The following is a 19,342-nucleotide window of genomic DNA, read 5'->3' on the forward strand; positions in this document are numbered from 1 at the left end:
CATAGCTGATCCCCGACAAGATCAGCTTCCTGGCCAGCTAGCTCAGCGCAGTGGGACACCCCCAGGGGGCAGAACCAGGAGGTGGGACAGAGGGCAGACACTTCAGGAGCAAGGCCCCTGGGGTATTTGGGGGTTACTGGGACACCTGGGAAAGGGTCTGCATGGAGGCCAGTGGAATTTCAGACCGGGGCTAAGTCCTCTCCTGAGCAACCTTGCTCCAGCCCTTTTGTCTCTGAGCCTCATCTTCCTCATCTGTCACCTGGGAATAATGACAGGGCCCAGCTCTCAGTGCCGTTGTGGGGTGTTTATATGAAGCGATGGCGTGCAAGCCCCCCGCAGTATGTCTGGCATAGAGTGGGGCCCCAGACGCACACACACGCACACACACACACACACACACACACACACACCTGGCAATGGACCGCTCCCTGGGTATTGCTGCTGGTTTGCCTGGGGAGCCCTGCAGACCCCTCCCTCCGGCCCCTGGGCGTATCTGTGGCAGCAATGCACACTGCTCCCCCTCCTGTCAATGTTCCCTGCCGGCTAATGGGCCAATTTTTTAGCATTACGGAGATTTGGCCAATTTGGCAGCCCTGACAGAAAGGCGCTGAGAGTGAACAGTTGCCTGGGGGCGGGGTGGGGTGTGGAAGCGAGGGTCGGGGAGGAGAGAGCTTGGGCAGGGGAAGGGATCGCTGGGGCTGCTCCCAGCCGGGCCCCTCCAAGTCCTGGGCCAGTGGGGTGGAGCCAGTGGGCAGTTATGTAATTAGCCCCGCTATGGCCCTCCTCCCCTCCCGCCCCTGCGCAGGCCCCATGCTAAGCACTTCGCATATATTTTCTTTTAATCCTCCAATAACCCTATGAGGCCAGCTCTATGATTCCCTCCATCCTTCCCGGTGTGGAACTCAGGCTCAGAGCTTCCCCAAGGTCACCGAGCCAGGAAGTGATGGAGCTGAATGTGAGCTGAGGCTGAAAGCCAGGCCTTTTAACCATGACTGAGATCAGTTTTTAGCTAAATGCTGAGATTTAGGCCAGGACACCTTTCCACCCCCCATCCACCCACCCCAACACACACACACACACACACACACACACACAAACAGAGTCTCCAAGAGTCTCAGCCTCTCCAGGCTGCTAAAGATCCCCGTGAGACACACATGGATCCGAAGACCTTCCCCTCCTGGCTGAGGGTGCCTCAGCTCCAAGGCCCCCAGACCCAGCCTCTCAGCAGGGAGAGCCCTGAGCACCACAACCGCCAGGCATGGGCAGAGGTCCCAGCCCAGAGCTGAGCTCCCCCTCCTGCCCAGGCGGTGGGCTCGGGTCCCCATACCAGCTGTGGCTTCTGGAGCCCCTCCTGGGGTCAATGCCAGGCTGGAAGCGAGCAGCAGCTGTCCCCTCCACCACACGCTCTGGGCCCTTTGGGAACAAGGAGGCAGATCTGCCAGGGAGGATCAGGACCGGAGGGGAGTGGAGGGGCAGGGGAGGGGACTGCCTCTGAGCAGGGGGAGGGCTGCCGGGCTCTGTGCATTAAGCGATCATAGAGCACAATATTTCATTGCTGGCAACCGCAGCCAAGACATCAACTACTTGGGGAGAGCAGCCTTAAAAGCCTTTTGATTTTATTTCTTCCACTTCATTTTTTTTCCCCCTTTCCTTGCTGGTGTCCTTGACAAGACCTCCCTTCCCCCTCTGCTGCCCCTTCCTCAAGCCCCGCAGGAGGCCCAAGAGCCTAAGTGGGGGCAGAGGCCAGGGGCTAAGGGACTGGGGGGCCTGCAGGGCGTGGATGTGTGGGCCCATGTGTGGGTACGTGTGGCTCCCCGTGTCCCTGCGTGTGCACTTGGGTACGACTGTGTGCCTGCCTGGAAGCATGCTCTGTGTGTCCAGGTAGGCTCGGTGTGCACTCGGGTGTGCGTGCCTGGGTGTGCTTGCACACGCGTGGACCTCACTGTGCACGCACTCACCAGAAAGCTCCACCAAGGTAAGAGACATGGGGACAGGGCCAGGGGAGGGTGGCAAATTCAGAGGGCAAAGAGGAGAAGGGCGGGGTGGGAGGGCGTCGCACCCTTAGGAGTCAGCCTAGTTGGACCAAACCATGGACCCCGTGGAGACCTCTGAGGCCCGGGGCGTCCCCCAGAGGGGTGGCGCATGGAGATCCAGGTGTGCGCACCACACGCGCAAGCAAGCACTCACTGCAGAGGCCGGCGGAGGGCCAGGTCGCTGCGGGACTCCCGGCTGGGCGCCGATGACGTCAGCTGCGGGCCGTGACGTCATCGCCCCGCCCCCGCCCGCGGGGAGCTCCATCTCCGCCCAACGGCAGGCGGCGGGGAATTGCACATCTGTCTTGTCGGGAATTAGTTAATTGAATCAAGCGGCCCGAGGTGCCGCGGCGACCTCGGCCCTGGCCCAGATGGGGGCTGAGCTGGGGAGGGGGGCGGGGCGGCGGGGAAGGTTCAGCCTGGAGGGCGGCGTGGGGGAGGGGGCCTACCTAGCCTGCGGCGGGGATCTGGAGCTCCGTCGGGACTACTGGTCAAGGTCCGGCTCAGCCTCTGCCCCCACCCGGCGAGGACAGGGCCCGAGGGCCTGGCGCCAGCCGGCGGAGCTGACAGGCTGGGTGGGGCCCGGGCCTCTGGGCACAGGGCAGAGGGGTCTCTCCCTCCCGCAGGCCGCCCCCGGCCCAGGGCACTCGGGCCGCGGGCTCCCCTTCTCCTCGCACCCGCCTCTCGGGCTCGACCCCTCCCTTCGACCCTCGCCTCCGCCCGCGGGTGCCGAGAAACCCGGCTGATTCCCGAGCCCCGCGCGGCGGCCCCCCTCACCGCGCCCTCCCGAGAGCATTCGGGGGCGGCTCGGGACGACGGACGCCGGGCAATTTGTCCGCGCCGGTGAAGCGCCCGGGGGATTTCCATCCTGTCCGCTGGCCCCGTGTCCCCGACCTCAGGTGCCCCGGGCCTGTCCCGGGGTCTCCCTCCCTCCCTCTCCGCGCACCTCCCTCCTTAGTCACCCCTCCCTCTCACGCTAGTTCCTTCCTGGACACGCGAGACACAAAGGAAGAGGTGTCAAGAATCCGGCTCTCAGAGTCGGGGCTCCAGCCCCAGCCCTGCCTCTCGTGAGCCCAAGGTGAGCAGAGAACGTAACCCCTCTGAGCCCCGGGTTCCACAGCTGAAACCCCACAATAACAAACGAACCTAGCCCGTGGGGTAAAATGAAGCTGTAGGCGTCAAGGGCATAGAACATACCAGATTCTGGTAGCCAGCGCCTTGTAGTTTGATAAGGGGACGAGGCTGAACTATCACCAGGGTGTGGTTGCTCCCAAAGAGTCCCTGGGGACACCACTCCGAGGCCCGTGGTGATCTCTAGGGCCGAGGAGTCTGGGTGCGGGTGCCAGCCGGGCAAGGCTGGGGTTCATGATGCGGAGGCGCAGGCCCACCAGGACCCAGGCTTCACCTCCCTCGCTCGCACCCAGGCCCAACAGTGCCCCACTGGCCCTCTCTCATTAATTCCACACCTTTGCATAACCCTTCAGTTTTCGCCGATTGTCAGCTTTGTCCCTAATGCTTCATCCTTGAGCAGTATCACCTCCGTTTCACAGAAGGGAAAGCAAAGGCTCAGAGAGGTTAAGCGACTTGCCAAAGACCTCATAGCTCTGACATCACATAGCCCAAATGTGAACCTGAGTTCTCTGGCCTCAAATGTCAGCCACTCTCCACTGCTCTGCCTCCCCCTCTGAGGACCACTCAGTTGCTAGGAGACAACAAGCCAGTGGTTACTATGGGAACTTGGCTGATGTGGAAAGTGGAAAGAGTTGGTGTCCAGGCAGCAGTGGGAAGGTTCCAGGTGGGCTCCACAGCCCCTTCCCTGCCCCTCCCATGAAGACAGCTCTTGGCTTTCAGCTCTGGGGTCTGGCTTCCAGGCAGCAAGGTGCTCATGACGAGGCCTGAGAGAGAGACGTGTGATGACAACGGGTGACTCTCTCCTCAACGCTGCCCCTGCAAACCCAGAGCCCTGGTGGAGGATCGGGTCCCAGAGATGGAACTGAGGGGCAGACAGGCCAGGCCAGGAAGCCTCCCACTCTTCCTTCCCCCAAATGGCTACCGTCAGACCTGCTCTGCAGACAGCAGTGCGGAGCTGAGCCTGTCCCTGGGAGACCAGAGGGAGGGAGCGCAGGACCATGGTGGGGAACAGAGCTGTGCCCACGTGCTCTAGACCTGGACAATCACCTCAGTTTTCTCATCTGTCACAGGGGGATGACATTAGTCCCTCTCCCACAGACACTGTGTTGAGAACATTAGCAAAAATATAAAGCACCATGATGACAGACTTCACTGGCTGTGTGGCTTTGGGCAGGTCACTTAGCGTCTCTGAGTCTCTGTAAAATGGGGATAATAATTGTACCTACTTCACACAGGGTTGTTGTAAGGATTACAGGAGTGAATCCAGGTAAAAGCCTTTTTTTTCTCTTCTTTTCTCAGGAGAAAAGCTCCTACTACCCTCTTATCCCTTGCCAGGCACTTTGAGGAGGAGCAGAAGCGAGAAACAGGACTCTCTGTCGGCCCCAGGCCTCCCCTACTCAAAGTTCAGGGACCTGCCTGGGAGGCTGGGGTGGGAGGGAGTGAGGAGGCGGCAGGGCAGCTAAATTTGTTCATCCTGACTGTCAGTGCCTTAATCTGATCCCCAAGGAACAACGCAGAGGCTTCACTCTGGATGACAAACGAGGAGGGGAGAGGCCTGCCCTGCATGGACTCCGGGTGAGTAATGGCCTTGCATTAAGATATTAGGCCTGGACGAGCAGGAATGTGCTCCTAACCCGCCCCCCCCCAATGCCGTTGGGAAGAGAGCTTGGTGAGAGGAGGAGGCTTCCTGAGAACGGAGCCCTGGGAAGCCTGGGGGCTGCTGGGGGTGGTTCCAGAGAGGATTTGGGAAGTGGGGGTGGGGGCACACAGAGAAAGAACGAGAGACACAGATACAGCGGAGACAGAAGAGGCGGGGGAGGAGGAGGGAGTCAGAGAGACAGGGGTTGGGGTGTTAGAGACTGTGCTAGAGACCCAGACTCAGTGAGGGACAGAGGGGGGCAGGGAGAGAGAGACAGACAAGGACTTGGGGAGGGGGGACAGAGAGGTGAAATGTCTGACTCATACGGGGCAAGGGTGCCATATGGCTTCAAGTCTTTAAGGTCCTTCTACTTGATCCTGAGCTTCCTGGGCTGGGAAGGCACTGGTGGGAGATGGGGGGCGGATAGAGGCCCTGTCGGAACTGGCTCAGGCTGAGGGGCAGGGGCTCTGGCCACATGGACAGCAGCCCATCCCCGGGCAACCTGCTTCTTGGGGGAGAGGGGACCAGACCCCAGGGTTCCAGCTCCAAGCCCCAGCACTGCTTGAGGAGACCCTCCCTCGTCAAACCCCACATTCCCCACAGCGTGGGTCCAATGACGCAGGGCTTGAGATTTCGGGGACCCCTGGAGGAGAAGATGGAGCCAGGTCCAGAGCCGAACTCAGAGCTGAGGGACCGAGAGAGAGCACAATGGGGCAGAGATGGACCTCAGAGAGACCATGGGGCAGCCTGTCCCTCTGTCACCATGTTCAGCCTCACCTGGCACCCTCAGAGGTGTGCCATGTACCGGCCCAGACAGGAGACCTTGCCCGCCTGGATTCAAATCCTGCCTCTACCCTTTCTGTTGTGTGACTCCCAACAGGGTGTGTGACCCGACTGTGGCGTGGCTACGGGTTAGTGCTTCCAAAACCAGCTCCCACAGCCCATCGCCCCATCGGCTGGGGGTCTACTGGGGACAGCCGCAGTCACGGAGATCTTCCTTCGGTTGCCCCAAGATCTCTCCCTGAAGCCTGGGTTCAAATCTCTGTAAAGTGGGGTGATTATGGCCCCCTCTGCGGGAAGCTCTGTGAGGGATCCCTGAGTCAGGACCTGTAGGATGTCTAGAACAGAGCCTGGCACATGCTAATGGTTCATCAAACTTCACAGATGACTGTTGTTTTATTTCCCCCAAGCCAGGACTGTGTAAGCAAGATGATACCTAGAGCAAGTCCCTACACCCCATTTAATTCCTCAGAGGGGTCTCCCCAGTGCTCCATGACCAGACCTGGGGATTCTGACTCGACTTTGTAAGCCATCAACCTCTCTATGCCTCAGTTTGTTCATCTGCAAAATGGGTATACCTTTGGGCTTAGTGGGCCTAGTGCGCGTAAGCACTTAATAAAGCCCGCAGCAGCCTGGTTCAGATGGGTCAGCCCTCTGCTCTGAGGACCTCCCTGACCCAGTGTGCACATGCACACAAGCATGTATGTGTGTGCACATGAGTGGGGAGCGGCGAAGATCTGGGAGATGTTCAGACACAATGAGGTTCAAAGGAGATGCTTAGACACAAGGATGAGGTGAGGAGGAGCCACCAAGCCCAGGCCTAGGAGCTCGTGTGCCAGGGATTAGAGGTAGGAAGCCCTTCTGCACCCCGCCCTTACAACACCACCTTCACCAGCAGCCCTGGCTTCCGGTCCCACTCAGCTTCACAGAGGCTGCACTCAGACGCCCCATTGGTTCAGTGCTCTGCCATCACCATTTTGAAATTCTTAATAATTGTTAAACAAGGGGCCCAGCAAATTATGCAGCGCATCCTCCATTTACACAGATGGGTAGAGCTGCCCAGGGCTGTGGCTTAAGCAGGGAGGGTGATTCAAGAAACAGCGAGGTGCTGCCTTGGGAAAAGGGGGGGGCAAGGCAGAGAGATCACGGAAGGGCAGAAGACGCAGGAGGTTCGCCTCCCTGCTCCCCAGAAGAATGCCAGGCAGAGCAGCTGTGCCCCTCTGATGGGTAGGCCTGAGAGAGGGCGCACCGGGGGAGGGGGACGGCGGGGGGGAGGGCGTGGCTACGGGTCAGTGCTTCCAAAACCAGCTCCCACAGCCCATCGGCCCATCGGCTGGGCTTCTACTGGGGACAGCCGCAGTCACGGAGATCTTCCTTCGGTTGCCCCAAGATCTCTCCCTGAAGCCTGGGTTCGAATCTCTTGTCCCAGCTGTGCGACCCCTTGGTTTTCCTTAGCCCCCCACGCCTCCCTGGGGTGCTGGAACCTGGTCCCGGGCTTCTCTGTCCTTCGAGGCCTGCGTTTCTCACGGAGCGCCACCAGGAGGCGCCCCGCACCTGCTCGGCCCTCCTGAGCCGGGGGCGCCCGGCCCGATCCCGCCCGGAGGAGGGGCTTCCTCCCGGGCAGGGGTGGGGGGAGCGCGCCGCTTAGAGCCGGCCGGGCCGCGCCGGAGCCCGCGGGTCCTCGCAAAGCCGTGCGCCCTGTCTCCTGAACCCCCATAGGGGGGCCGGGTGTCCCGCCAGACACTTCCCGGTGCTGCCCCCGCTCCGTCCGCGGTCCCCTGCTCGGGTCACTCCTCCAGGCCCCGCCCGCGGAGTCCCGGGCCGTCCTGCGAGCACCGGGCCGAGAGTCCCGGCCTGTGGGGCCCCACGTGCTGAGCCTCAGATCCCCTGAAGGCTGGTTGTGCGAACTAACTGTTGCCAAACCCGGTTCGTTCAGAACAGGCCAGCGCTCGCATACCGACTCCGTCGCGGGCCGTCCCAGCTTGAGGGCGGGCCCGAACCAGGAAAACCAACTAGCTCCCTCCTCCGGCGTCTCGAGATACTGCGACGCCCTCCAGGAAGAAACAAAGTCCCTAAAATACTATTTTAAACATTTTTTGCAGTAGATAATACATCCAGTAGCTTCAAAAATCGAAGCAATACGAAGTAAAAAGCCTCCCTGCCACGCTGTCCCCATGCACCTGGTCTCCTCCCACATAACCCCGGTGGCTACTTTTACAATTTCTTGTGTGGTCTTCTGAGGAAAATAAAAATCTATGTTCTCATTTTCCTCCTTTCTTATACAAAAGGAAGCATACTGTGTACACTGTTCTGGGTATCGTTCTCACTAAATCTATCTTGACATTCTTTCCCTAACGATAGATTCCTTGTCCCTTTTTATAGCTGCATAATATTCCACTGTGTGGCGCCACTTTTCCAATGAGTACCTGGGTTGTTACTATTTTTTTAAGATTTATTTATGTATTTGTCAGAGAGAGAGAGCACGCACAAGCAGGGGGAGGGGCAGAGGAAGAAGCGGGCTCCCCGGTGAGCAGGGACCCCCCGCGTAGGACTCCATCCCAGGACTCAGAGATCATGACCTGAGCTGAAGGCAGATGCTTAACCGACTGAGCCACCCAGGCGCCCTGGGTTGTTACTTTTTTGCTCTCACTAACAACCATGCAGTGAACATCTGTGTACATCCATCATTCCATAAATGTGCTTTTGCACATATCTGTGGGATAAAATGCCCTCGGCGAAGAGCGAGTTATGGAATAAGAGCGTTTGTAATTCAGGTAGGGGTTTGAGCAGGTACTTCCTGCTGCCCTACCTGGAGCTTCTGCCATCGGGCTCTCCCCAGGCAGGGACAAGACTGTTTCCCAGCAGCTTCGCCAACAGCGCATACTGTCAAACTTTTGCATTTGTGCCACAAGGTCTCTTGTGTTCAGTGCTCCCAGGAAGCCTACCTCGACCTCCAGACTGTAACCCTATCCGCCCCCCCCCTCCCAGTACTCAGACTTTCTCCTTCACAGCACCTTGTGCGTTTGAAATGACTTCCATATTGGGCACCTGGGTGGCTCAGTTGGTTAAGCGACTGCCTTCTGCTCAGGTCATGATCCTGGAGTCCCGGGATCGGGTCCCGCGTCGGGCTCCCTGCTCAGCGGGGAGTCTGCTTCTCCCTCTGACCCTCCTCCCTCTCATGTGCTCTCTCTCATTCTCTCTCTTTCAAATAAATAAAAAATCTTAAAAAAAGAAATGACTTCCATATTCTGTCATTATGATGATGATGATTTTCAATGTTTGTCTCTAAGCTCCCTGCAGGCAGAGACTGTACCCCAGCCCCCAGCGCAATGTGGGCCCATCAGAGATGCTGCATACCCCTCTGTTGGCTGGGACGGCCCCCTGAGCACAGGTACTAGGTCCATTGAGCAGGCCAGGAGACTGAGGCCCAGACGGGAAGCGATTTGCTCCAGAACTCCCAACTGGCCGGTAGGGAAGTCCCTTCTCCTCAGCCCTTGTCCCTCCTCCGGAGACCCTAGCTTTGCTTGTCCCCTACTCTGGTCCCTGGGGACCCCCAATGGCCAGGAGCAGTCAGACCGAGGTCAGGGTAGCTCCAAGCTCAGGATCAGCCCCCTCCACACCACCTGCAATGACAGAGAGCCATGCCGGGGCCTGGCCTGAGCCCCTGGGGGCCTCGTCCTCCTGCAGGCTCAGACCCCCTGTTCGGGGGCAATGCCGGGGCTACGATGACCCCCGGGACTGTGCAGTCACCAGAGCCCCTGCTCTGAGGCCCCACGGCAGCGCTGGCTTTGTGCCTGCCTGTCACTCTGTTCCCCAGCGGCTCTTGGCGGCGGCTGCCTGCCTCCCTGCCTCCCATTAATCATGTGTGCAGGATTTATTTTCTCCAGCAATTTATTTCAGCAAATGCAATCTGGGTGTGCCCGCAGGTGGGCAGGATGCTCTGCTGCCACCAGAGTCATGGAGCCCTGGCTTTATTGTCGGGCTGGCAGGCATGATTCACCAACACCCCCACGTCAGACCGCAGGCTGGGCTGAGCCCTGGGGTGGGACATGAGGGACCCCGAGGGCCAGCCCACCCCCCCACATCGCTATACCTCAGGGTCCCAAGCAGCCTGGAAGATTCAGCTTGCCCCACTTTCTTTTCTGGGGCTTTGCTGCCCCCACCAAGGCCAGCTGGCTAAAGGGGGACAGGAGATTAGCCCCCAGTATCCTCACCCTGAAACAGGCATTCGGAGGCCTTTTCTTAGAACCCAGGTGGTAGCTCTTTTCAGGTTCCTGATCTGGGGAAGGGACTGGTCCTCCCTCCTGAAACCCCCTCCTCCCTGGCACTGCTGGGCAACCTAGCTCGAGTTCCTACGACAATCACAGAGGGAACCAACCAGCTAACACCAAGCCTGCCGCCCCTGTCGCCACTCCTATAACACGCATCCTCCTTCCTGGGGTTCCCTTTGGTCTCTCTTGGCCTCTTTCTGTAGGTTGTCAGCAGGAGGCAGGAGTCTGGGGCTGAGTGGCCCCGAGGCCGAGGCCGGAACAGGGGCAGGGGGCTGCTTGGTTGTGATTTCAGGTGCTGAGTTAGTGCCCCTGCTTGTCTGGCCACTTCCCGGCCTTGGAAGCAGAAAGGAAAGGACCGTGGGCAGCAGAGGTAGGGGCCGTCCACCTGGCCCTGGCCTTCACCAAGCCCTTTGCAGTCCCCACCCCTGCCTCCCACCCCTGCGGCTGGGCACCTGCTTCCTCCCTTTGGTGTCCCTGAGGCCCACCCTGGCCCCTGCCTGGCCCACCCCACCGGCCTGGCTGTCGCTAATGCTGCTAATTCCTGCTGTCACAAAGCCATTACCCTGCAGATGGGCCGCGCTTTAGCATGTGTGTGTGTGTGTGTGTGTGTGTGTGCGCGCGCGCGCGCGCGCGCGCGCGCGTGCGTGCGTGTGTGTGTGTGTGTGTGCGCGCGCGCGCGTGCGTGTGTGTGTGTGTGTGCAGGAGAGGGGGTGGCTGCAGCATGCAAAGCGCCTTGTTTACGCCTTACCTCCATAATTTCCTCAGGAGATTTATTGGCTCCCCCCCTCCACAGGCCCCTTCCCCCCTCCCCAGCCTCTGGTCCCTGGCTGGCAGCTTCTGCTGAACCCCAGGGATGGGGCCTGGGGCTCCGCGCAAGGGGACCTGGGTGTGGAGGGTCCCTGGTGTTTGCGCGCTCCCCTCCGAGCCCTCACCTGGCAGCTAGACTCAGAAAGGGGAGAGTGGCTAAGGTCCCCCTGACAGGGCCTTCCAGACCTCAGGGGCCCTGGGGTTGCAAGATGGCTGCTGGAAGGACCTTGGTGGCAGGCATCCTCGGCCTTGAGTTCTCCTCTTCCTCCACGCTCCAAGTCTTCCTGGCCCCTGGTCTCTGCCGGCTGCTTTGTCTGCCATTCCCAGACCCCCCCCACCCCGAGGTGTCATCTCAGCTGCTCCTGCCCCTCCCCGGCACAGCCAGGCGTCCCTTCCTGTAGGGGGAGGCAAACCCTCCACCCCTTCAAGAAGAGCCTTCCTCCTTTGTGTTGAACGCTGGGCAAACCCTGGCAGGTCAGCATATTCGGGAGGCACCGGTGGACTCGGGAGGCAAGGCTGGGCTGCGGTCAAGGGCGTGGGCCTCCATAGCCAGCAGGACTGTCTTTCATCTCTGCTCCTCTAGTTTCTAGTGGGGTCTTGGGCATGCCACTCAACTTCTCTGAGCCTCAGTGGCCTTCCCTGTAAAATGGGTCTGTTAACACTTGCCTCAAACATGATAAAAGTCATTGTAATACATTGAACCACATGAAATTACCTATATCCAACCAACTTTTGACTTTAAAATTTATTGGGTGAAATACTACAGCCACAGACTTTGTATCATTGATAATTTTCTTCCTGGTGTCCCTACTTTTCTTTTATGCTCTTCATGTTTTGCATTTGTATAAAGACTACCTGCTGGTTTTAGAGAATTCAAGCGAGGCAGGGAAGCACAAAGGAAAAAGGAAAAAGCACAACAAAATAAGAATAAATCTCCCTATCAGAAATAGCTGTAATTAATGAATAACCACCATTTCCAGAAACCTCTTTTTGTGTTGATGCGGATAAGAGGTTTAGAGAGATAAACTGATAGAAGGATTGCTATAAAGGGATCTGATTGAATATTTTAAATATAATTTATTAAATCTAATTTTGGTTTATCGTAACAAAAGAAAATAAACAGAAGGAACACTGAAGGGAACCACATGACTCTTCAGTAAATGTCTCTTCGTCAGAGAGATAGTGTTTTCTAAAACGATCATCTCGTGGTAACAAAAAGATTTGGAAGTAATAAGAATAAAAGTTATTGATCAGGGAGGATCTATCATGTAAGAGGAGGAGAAATGTGAATATTACAGTCGAAACTGAGGGTGTTCAATTAGCGAGTTTCAAAGAAACACAAAAGATAGCATGACTGAGAAAAGGGAAGGGAAGCCTAGGAGAGAGACCACAGGAAAGACAATAGGCACGGAAAGGGAGGGGGGACAGGCAGACCTGCGAAAGCGTTTGCATCCTTTCCATCAAGAGGTTGAGCAGTGGGATGCAAAATTTTGCATCTTTTCAACTTAGAAGAATTTTGCCTCAACACCCTCCTTCTCTAAAGGTTTCCATCATGTTTAAATGGTAAAAAAAAAAAAAAAAAAAAAAAAAAAAGACATGATTTCTAGCATGTTGTAAATATCGACGTTTTTATTATTTTTTAAAAGATTTTATTTATTTATTTGAGAGAGAGGGAGTAGAAACAGGGGGATGGAGAGGCAGAGGGAGAAGCAGACTCTCCGCTGAGCAGGGAGCCTGATCCCAGGCCCCTGAGATCATGACCTGAGCCAAAGGCAGAGGCTTAACCCACTGAGCTACCCGGGCGCCCCTAATATCGACATTTTTAAATAAAACTGTTAACAGGTCTTTTCTGAATGTACCTGACCCTTTCGATGGACAGAATGGCGAGTTCATCCGGTTCAGCCTGAGGGGTGAGCCGCTCAGCCCCCAGCCGCCCGCAGGGGTGCCCACCCTGGAGTGTTATAATGAACACTGCAGCACGCTCTATAAACTCAGGTGTACCTGCGTTTTTGTATTTTCTCTTTCTGTTTTCCTGGAAATTCTAGCAAAATTCCTTTGAACTCTCCAACTTTTCTCATTAAATGAAAAGAAAAGAAGTTGGGGGTCTCTGATTAAAACAGAAAAGCAGAGCCCCCCCCCACAAAGGATCCCAGCGGCCAAGGTAGGGGGAGTGGCCACACTGGAGAAGGTTGTCTGGCCTGGAGGAGGGGAGAGTGGTGGGGATGACCCCCTTCCCCTCCCAAGCACTTCAGAAGAGGCTGACAGGAAAGTGTGGTGGGAAGGGATGGAGCCCAGGGAGACTGTGGGATGTGTTCTGAAAGTGGGGGGCAGAGGTGGAGACTGGATGCATCCATGCTCTGTGCTCCTGCCCAGAATATTGGGTGAAAAGTGAGCCAGGGGCGCCTGGGTGGCTCAGTTGGTTAAGCGACTGCCTTCGGCTCAGGTCATGATCCTGGAGTCCCGGGATCGAGTCCCGCATCGGGCTCCCTGCTCGGCGGGGAGTCTGCTTCTCCCTCTGACCCTCCCCCCTCTCATGTGCTCTCTCTCTCTCTCTCTCTCAAATAAATAAATAAAATCTTTAAAAAAAAAAGAAAAGTGAGCCAGGAGGCCAGGGTTCTCGCCAACCTCTGAGAGCCCTAGATGCAGGTTCCAGGACTCCCCCCATTCTCAGAGACCCATTCAACCTGTAGGGGGCAGCCCCTGCCTCAGCACCCTCTCCCTCTTAAAGTCACGATCAGCCCAGAGGAAGGGAAAGGTCACAGCAGGAAGCAAAGCTGACAAGCTGAAGGACACAGCAATTGAAGAGGAAGGAGCCCCCTACGCAGACACCCTCTGAGCGTCAGGCCACACACGGCCTGGGGAGCCCCACCCCCACTGCTGCCCTGTATCCCCTTCTCCCTTGTTCCCTGGGCTCCCACATCTCCCTTGCTGCCCCGCGGGATCAGGCCTTTGCTGCCGTCACCATATCCATGCAGGGAAATAGCATCTTATCCATTCCCGGACGGTCGCCCAGAGCTGATCGAGAGCAATGGTGTGACAACCCCTGCCAGCCCTTCGCAGGAGGCCTGACAGGTGTGCTTTAATTCTCCCGCCACGTGGCTGTTGGCGTCCCATTTCACAGATTGAGAGCCTGAGGTTGAGAGAGGACGAAGGGTGTTCGTTTCCTGGGGCTCTCATCACAGATTACCACAGACTGGCTTAAAACAACAGAAATTTGTTCGCTCCCAGTTCTAGAGGCTAGACATCCAAAACCAAGGTGTTGGCAGAATCACGCTCTCTCAAAGTCTGTGGGAGAATTGTTCCGTGGCTTTCCCATTCTTCTGGTGTTGCCAGCAGTCCCCGGCTCGAAGCTGCGTGATCCCAGTCTGTGCTCCCACTGTCACCCGGCACTCTCCCCAGGTGTCCCTGCTCTTCTGTGGGGACAGTACTCCAGTGTGACCTCACCTTGAATTGCATCTGCAACAACTCTTTTTCCAAATAGGATCACATTCTGAGGTACTGGGGATTAGGACATCAGCACATCTTTTGGGGGGGGACACAATTCAACCCATGACAGGAAGTGACTCACCCCAGGTCACCGAACAAGCAGTCAGAACCCCAGGCCTGAGCTCTGAATCATAGCCTGGGCGGCCTCTCATCCTGAGAAGACCCGGACTGCGGCCTCCCCTCGCTCCTCAGTGCATGGGAATCTGGCTCGTGGCCACTTTTGTCCCTCGCAGGCCACTTTTGTTCCCCAGAGCTGGCAGAGTTGTGGGTGCCACTAGCCTGTCCAGCGGCACTGCCCCCGAAGGTGGCCTGCTCAGCTGTTGGCTGAGTCTCCCTCCCACTGTCCTCCTACCCACTCCCCTGGCAGGGCTCAGGAGGTCAGCGTGGTTTGGGATGGAGGGAGGGCTGAGCACGTCGTGGCAGGAGGGTCCTGAAGGAGGAGGAAGACGAAGGTCCTCCCCAGAAGACAAGTGTACAGACCTAGGGCAGCAAGTGCCCAGGTCTCTCCTTCCCATTTCCAGAGGCCCAGGATCCCCCCATCATCCTCCTCAGAACACAAAAGAAGGCTCTGTGCCAGGGGGGAGGCTGCAGGGCTGGAGCCTCCAGACATGAACCTGCTGGAGTTTTCCAGAGATATCAACAAAAAGGCCCAAGGTTCTTTCCCTCCCTCTTCTTTTTTTTTTTTTTTTTTTAAGATTTTATTTATTTATTTGACAGAGAGAGACAGCGAGAGAGGGAACACAAGCAGGGAGAGTGTGAGAGGGAGAAGCAGGCTTCCCGCTGAGCAGGGAGCTCGATGCGGGGCTTGATCCCAGGACCCTGATGCAGGGCTTGATCCCAGGACCCTAATGCGGGGCTCGATCCCAGGACCCTGGGACCATGACCTGAGCCAAAGGCAGAGGCTAAACGACTGAGCCACCCAGGCACCCCTCCCTCCCTTTTCTTGAAGTGGGAGGTTGGGGCTGTGGCCTTGCCCGCACCTGTGGGAGGGGTCAAGGTGGGGCAGCTGTGACCACGGGGGGTGGGGGGGTGGGACAAAGGAACCAGGGGCTGTGGACGCCACTAAAAATCCCTCCAGTCCCTTTGGCATCCCTCCTTCGCCCTGGACAGTCATCCTGCCCCTGCCACCCCCAAAAACAGGGCAGCGAGGAGGAAATGTCACAGGAAAAGCAGAAAAGAGAAGACCCCAGCTCTGCTGGGTCCCAAGATCACCAACCATGAGAAGTGCTGGTACGTACCAGCCACCCAGAAGAGGTCACTTCTCTCGCACACCCACGCTCCGGGGGAGGAACAGCACTGCACAGCCAGGATGGGTGTGAGCAAGAAGGGGCAGCAGACTGGGCCCCAGGCCCTGCACGGGAGGAGCCAACAGAGGAGCAGGGGAGCCCAGGACTGCTTCGGACAGATTGAGGTTGATGCACAGGAGGCAGGGAATTCAGCTCTGGAGCTGGAAGAGGGGCCGGTACTGATCATTCATTTCTTCAGTTGTTGAGCAAATATAGTGTGCCAGGCTCTGTTCTAGGTGCTGGGGACACCACAGGGACGAGGCACAAAGCCCTGCTCCCCGGCAGCAGACAGACGACAAGTAACCAGGCTCACAACTGCAGATGGCTCAAACCAGATTACTGGGGAATCTGGATTCATCGGGAAATAGTTTGAAATGATTTCATTTCTCCAGGCACCACCTTGGCTGTGCTGGGTGGAGGCTGCTCTCCCCACAGCAAGGGGCAGCTCCCTGCCCAACATCTGGCCAGATTCGGAGCCTTCTGCACCTGCCAGGCTCGAACATTCTCATTCTGGGCAGTGTCCCGCGAAACCCCGGTTTCTTGGTTTCTCGCTTGATGCAAAACTCTTCTCACCTCCCTGAGCTCAGGTGGAGCTTCAGAAGCTCTGTGGGGGTGGGAGGGTGGGCGGAGGGCTCCCCTCACCCTCACTTCTCCACTGTTGGGTAGGGAGAGGGAAAGGGGCACCTGCTCCTGACGCGAGTGGGCCAGGGAGCCCCCAAACCACAGTGCCTTTTCGATGAACAGCACCAGGGGTCTGACTTGCCCACCAACGGATCGTTCACTTGGGGCACCCCTCTGGGCACAGGGCCCCGTACTCAGCAAGGACCCACACTTGCCTTAATGTGCTCCTGCCTTGGTCTGGAGATTCTTAATAACCGTTGAACACGGCGCCCTGCATTTTCATTTTGCACCGGGACCCCTGCAAATTCCATAGTCGGTCCTGCCCGCCCAACATGCATGTTATAGCAGCGTGCAGCTGACAGCATCATGTCGCACCCCACTTTGCCCCCAGTGCTGCAACAGTCCCCAAAAGCCTGAAGCCACAGACTCATGCGCACTCGGGGCCAACTCTCCAGCCTGTGGGCACACGTGAGATTGCCCTCGGTAAATTCCGAGGGACCAGGAACCTCAGGGTGGGGGTATGAGCCTCCCCTCCCTCAGCAGCCCCCACCCCGCCGTCCCTTCGGGAGTCCCCGGCAGGTCAGTGAGTCCTCTGGCTAAGCTGAGCCCCAGTGGGACACAGAAAGCTATCCTCTCCCTCCTGCCGGCTCCCTTGATTCCTGGGCAAGGGATTCCTTCATCCCTCCGGGGACCCTGCCTCTCTTTCTAGCTCTGCTACAGAAATGAGGGAAGATGCTCTCCCCAACAACTCTGCATGGGCCCCCCCCCAGCTTCTCACCCCCACCCCCAGCCCAGCCTTTCCGCCTCTCCACGTGGGGGAGGGCCTGTGGAGAGGATGTGGGCCCGGCACTGAGCCCTGTGGTGGGAAGGAGGTCTGGGGGGGCTGCCACTCAACCAGCCTGTGGGAGCCTGAGCCCCTTGGAACCATCAAGACCCCACCAGACAGCCCGTAACAGAGAAACGACTGGGCTGAAGAAGGTGCCAGAGCGGATGTGGCCGAGAGGAAGAGGAGCTGCTGGGACGGGAAGAGGCCAACACAGAGCAAGACTACCCATCACCAATAATAAATAAAAGAGCTGCACGAAACGTGGATTTACACCTGGTTCTTAAGAGGTGACCTGAGGAAGTGGATGAAGCTGACCGGACTCGGGTGGGGGGTGTGTGCAGGGGAGGAGAAGCCCCGGCTGGCCCTGGTCACGGCAGGAAAGGGGGGGTAGGGGTTGAATGACTCACAATCTGCCGTAAGGCCCCTGATTTTCCTTGGCGGTGGTGGGGTTCTCACCCTGAGGTGAGCTGGGGCAGAAGGGGCAGGAGAAAGACCAGCAGCTCCGGATCTTTTTACTCCTTCCACCGCACGCCTTGAAGACCCGCGGAGGCCGCAGGCGGGGGAAGGCGGCTCAGAGGCTCCGACCTGGCCCGCCTGGCTCTGGCAGGATCCAAGCAGCCGAGGGACTGAGGTGCTCAACGTGCAGGAAGTGCCCTCCTCCTTGAGGAATGCCCCCCGGGGAAGCGGCCACGGGGGGCTGCTCCAGGCCTTAATCCCTTCAGCTTGGACGCCTGCTCCAAGGACGGCCTGCAGTGTTGGCCTCTCCACCCAGAGGCCTGTGAGGCTTTCCACCCACCTTCTCTGCTTTCTGGGTCCCCTACCCTGCTGGCTCTTTCTTGGAACCACGAATAATTTCCTTTGGACATTTTCTCAAACCTCTGTTTATGCTTCAGGCACAGGCCGTGTGGAGTGAACACCCCCTCTGCCGAGAATCCGAGATCATGCATAAAAAGATAGATTTACCCTATCTAGATATGCATCCTATCTAGAGGGATAGATATTCTGATGAATCCAAGTGATTTCCAGCTTCACAACAGTCACTCACACTGACCCTTCCTCAGACGCTATTTCGTGGTATTCCTGAACCAGAGGTATGATCTTCATGAGGGGCGGTGGTAACCAGGGAGGGGAAAGGAGGCATATACAGTGGTGTGCTGGGGGGGGGTGCTGAGCTGGGTTTTGGGGGGCGAAAGGCAGAGGGGCTCCGATTTATAGCGTATGGTGATTTCCGTGTTGTAAATACTCCCATTGTGGCTGTTTTCAAGCTACCAATGTGATGTCACCCGGTGCAGACTTGGGAAGAGATGCCAATCTTCAGCTCTCAGGAGCCAGGATGATCTGACTCCAGCACACCACTGGGTGGGGGGCAACCTCCAGTGGAGTTCCAGGAGTTCCAGAAATCTCTCTGTGGCCAGTGCCCAGAGAGGTGGGGAAGAACCAAAATGATGGGACATCTGTGATCAAGGGGGAAGAGAGTTTCAGGCAGGAAAAAGAGGTCACGCACACTGCCTGCTGCCCAGTGGCATAGAAGGAAGAGGCTGGAGAAGCTGCTGGGTTTGGCTGCCCCCCACCCCCCGCTCCCCACAACTCACCCATCACCCCTAGGACCCCTGGCTCAAGGCTATCTCTGCAGGCCTGGGGCTCTGTCTTATGAAGGGGGGCAGGTTCCCATCAGAGGCTCGTCCACCTGCGCAGAAAGAGAAAGGGCTGGAGAAGAAAGGACAATATGTTATGGGGGCGACATCATGACAGAATCCAGTCTGGGAAGGCAGCAGGCCTGCCAAAGCCACCCTGGATCACCAGCATGAATTGGGGTACGAAGATTCTCTTTTTATCTTTTTTGGCCCCAGGACATTCTGTGGGGCAGAAGGGCACCTCCTCTGTGCCCCAGGTGGGAGCTTGGTCCCAGGAGAGCTGCTCATTTGTGGCCCTTCCCGTGAGACTCCAGAAGATTCCCTCCTGCCAGATCAGGGTCATAACAACTGAGAACAATGCTGGACAGGCCGAGCGAGCACTGCGTAGGGGCAGGGGGTCTGGGAGAGCGTCAGAAGCTGCTGGGGCCTGGCCGACCCAAACTGGGCCACTGGGGGGGCCTTTCATGTCCGCCTGCCTCTCGGGGGCTGCCTTTGCCTCTTCCCACCCCACTACCCCCAGTGCAGCAATTACGCGCTAATTAGGGCGCTTTGATCATCTTTAGAAATGGCTACATGGGGGAGAGACACTGCCAAGCAATTAGGGGCAGAGGGGCTGGGAGCTCGGGCACCTCCTCAGGGGGTGGGGCTGCCGAGGACCCTCAGACACCCCCTGCCCTCCTCCCTCCAGGAGGATCTGTCCCCAGCATGGCCATAAACTCCTCAGGGAGTAGAGGCGGATGGGAACCCCCCCCCATCCGAACCCTGGAGATGGGGCCGGCCCCTACCCACCGGCCCCCCTCTGCCTGGCCCCCAGCCCAACCGTCAGCT

Source organism: Halichoerus grypus, chromosome 4 (genome assembly GCF_964656455.1).
Source record: "Halichoerus grypus chromosome 4, mHalGry1.hap1.1, whole genome shotgun sequence".
Taxonomy (NCBI): Eukaryota; Metazoa; Chordata; class Mammalia; order Carnivora; family Phocidae; genus Halichoerus; species Halichoerus grypus.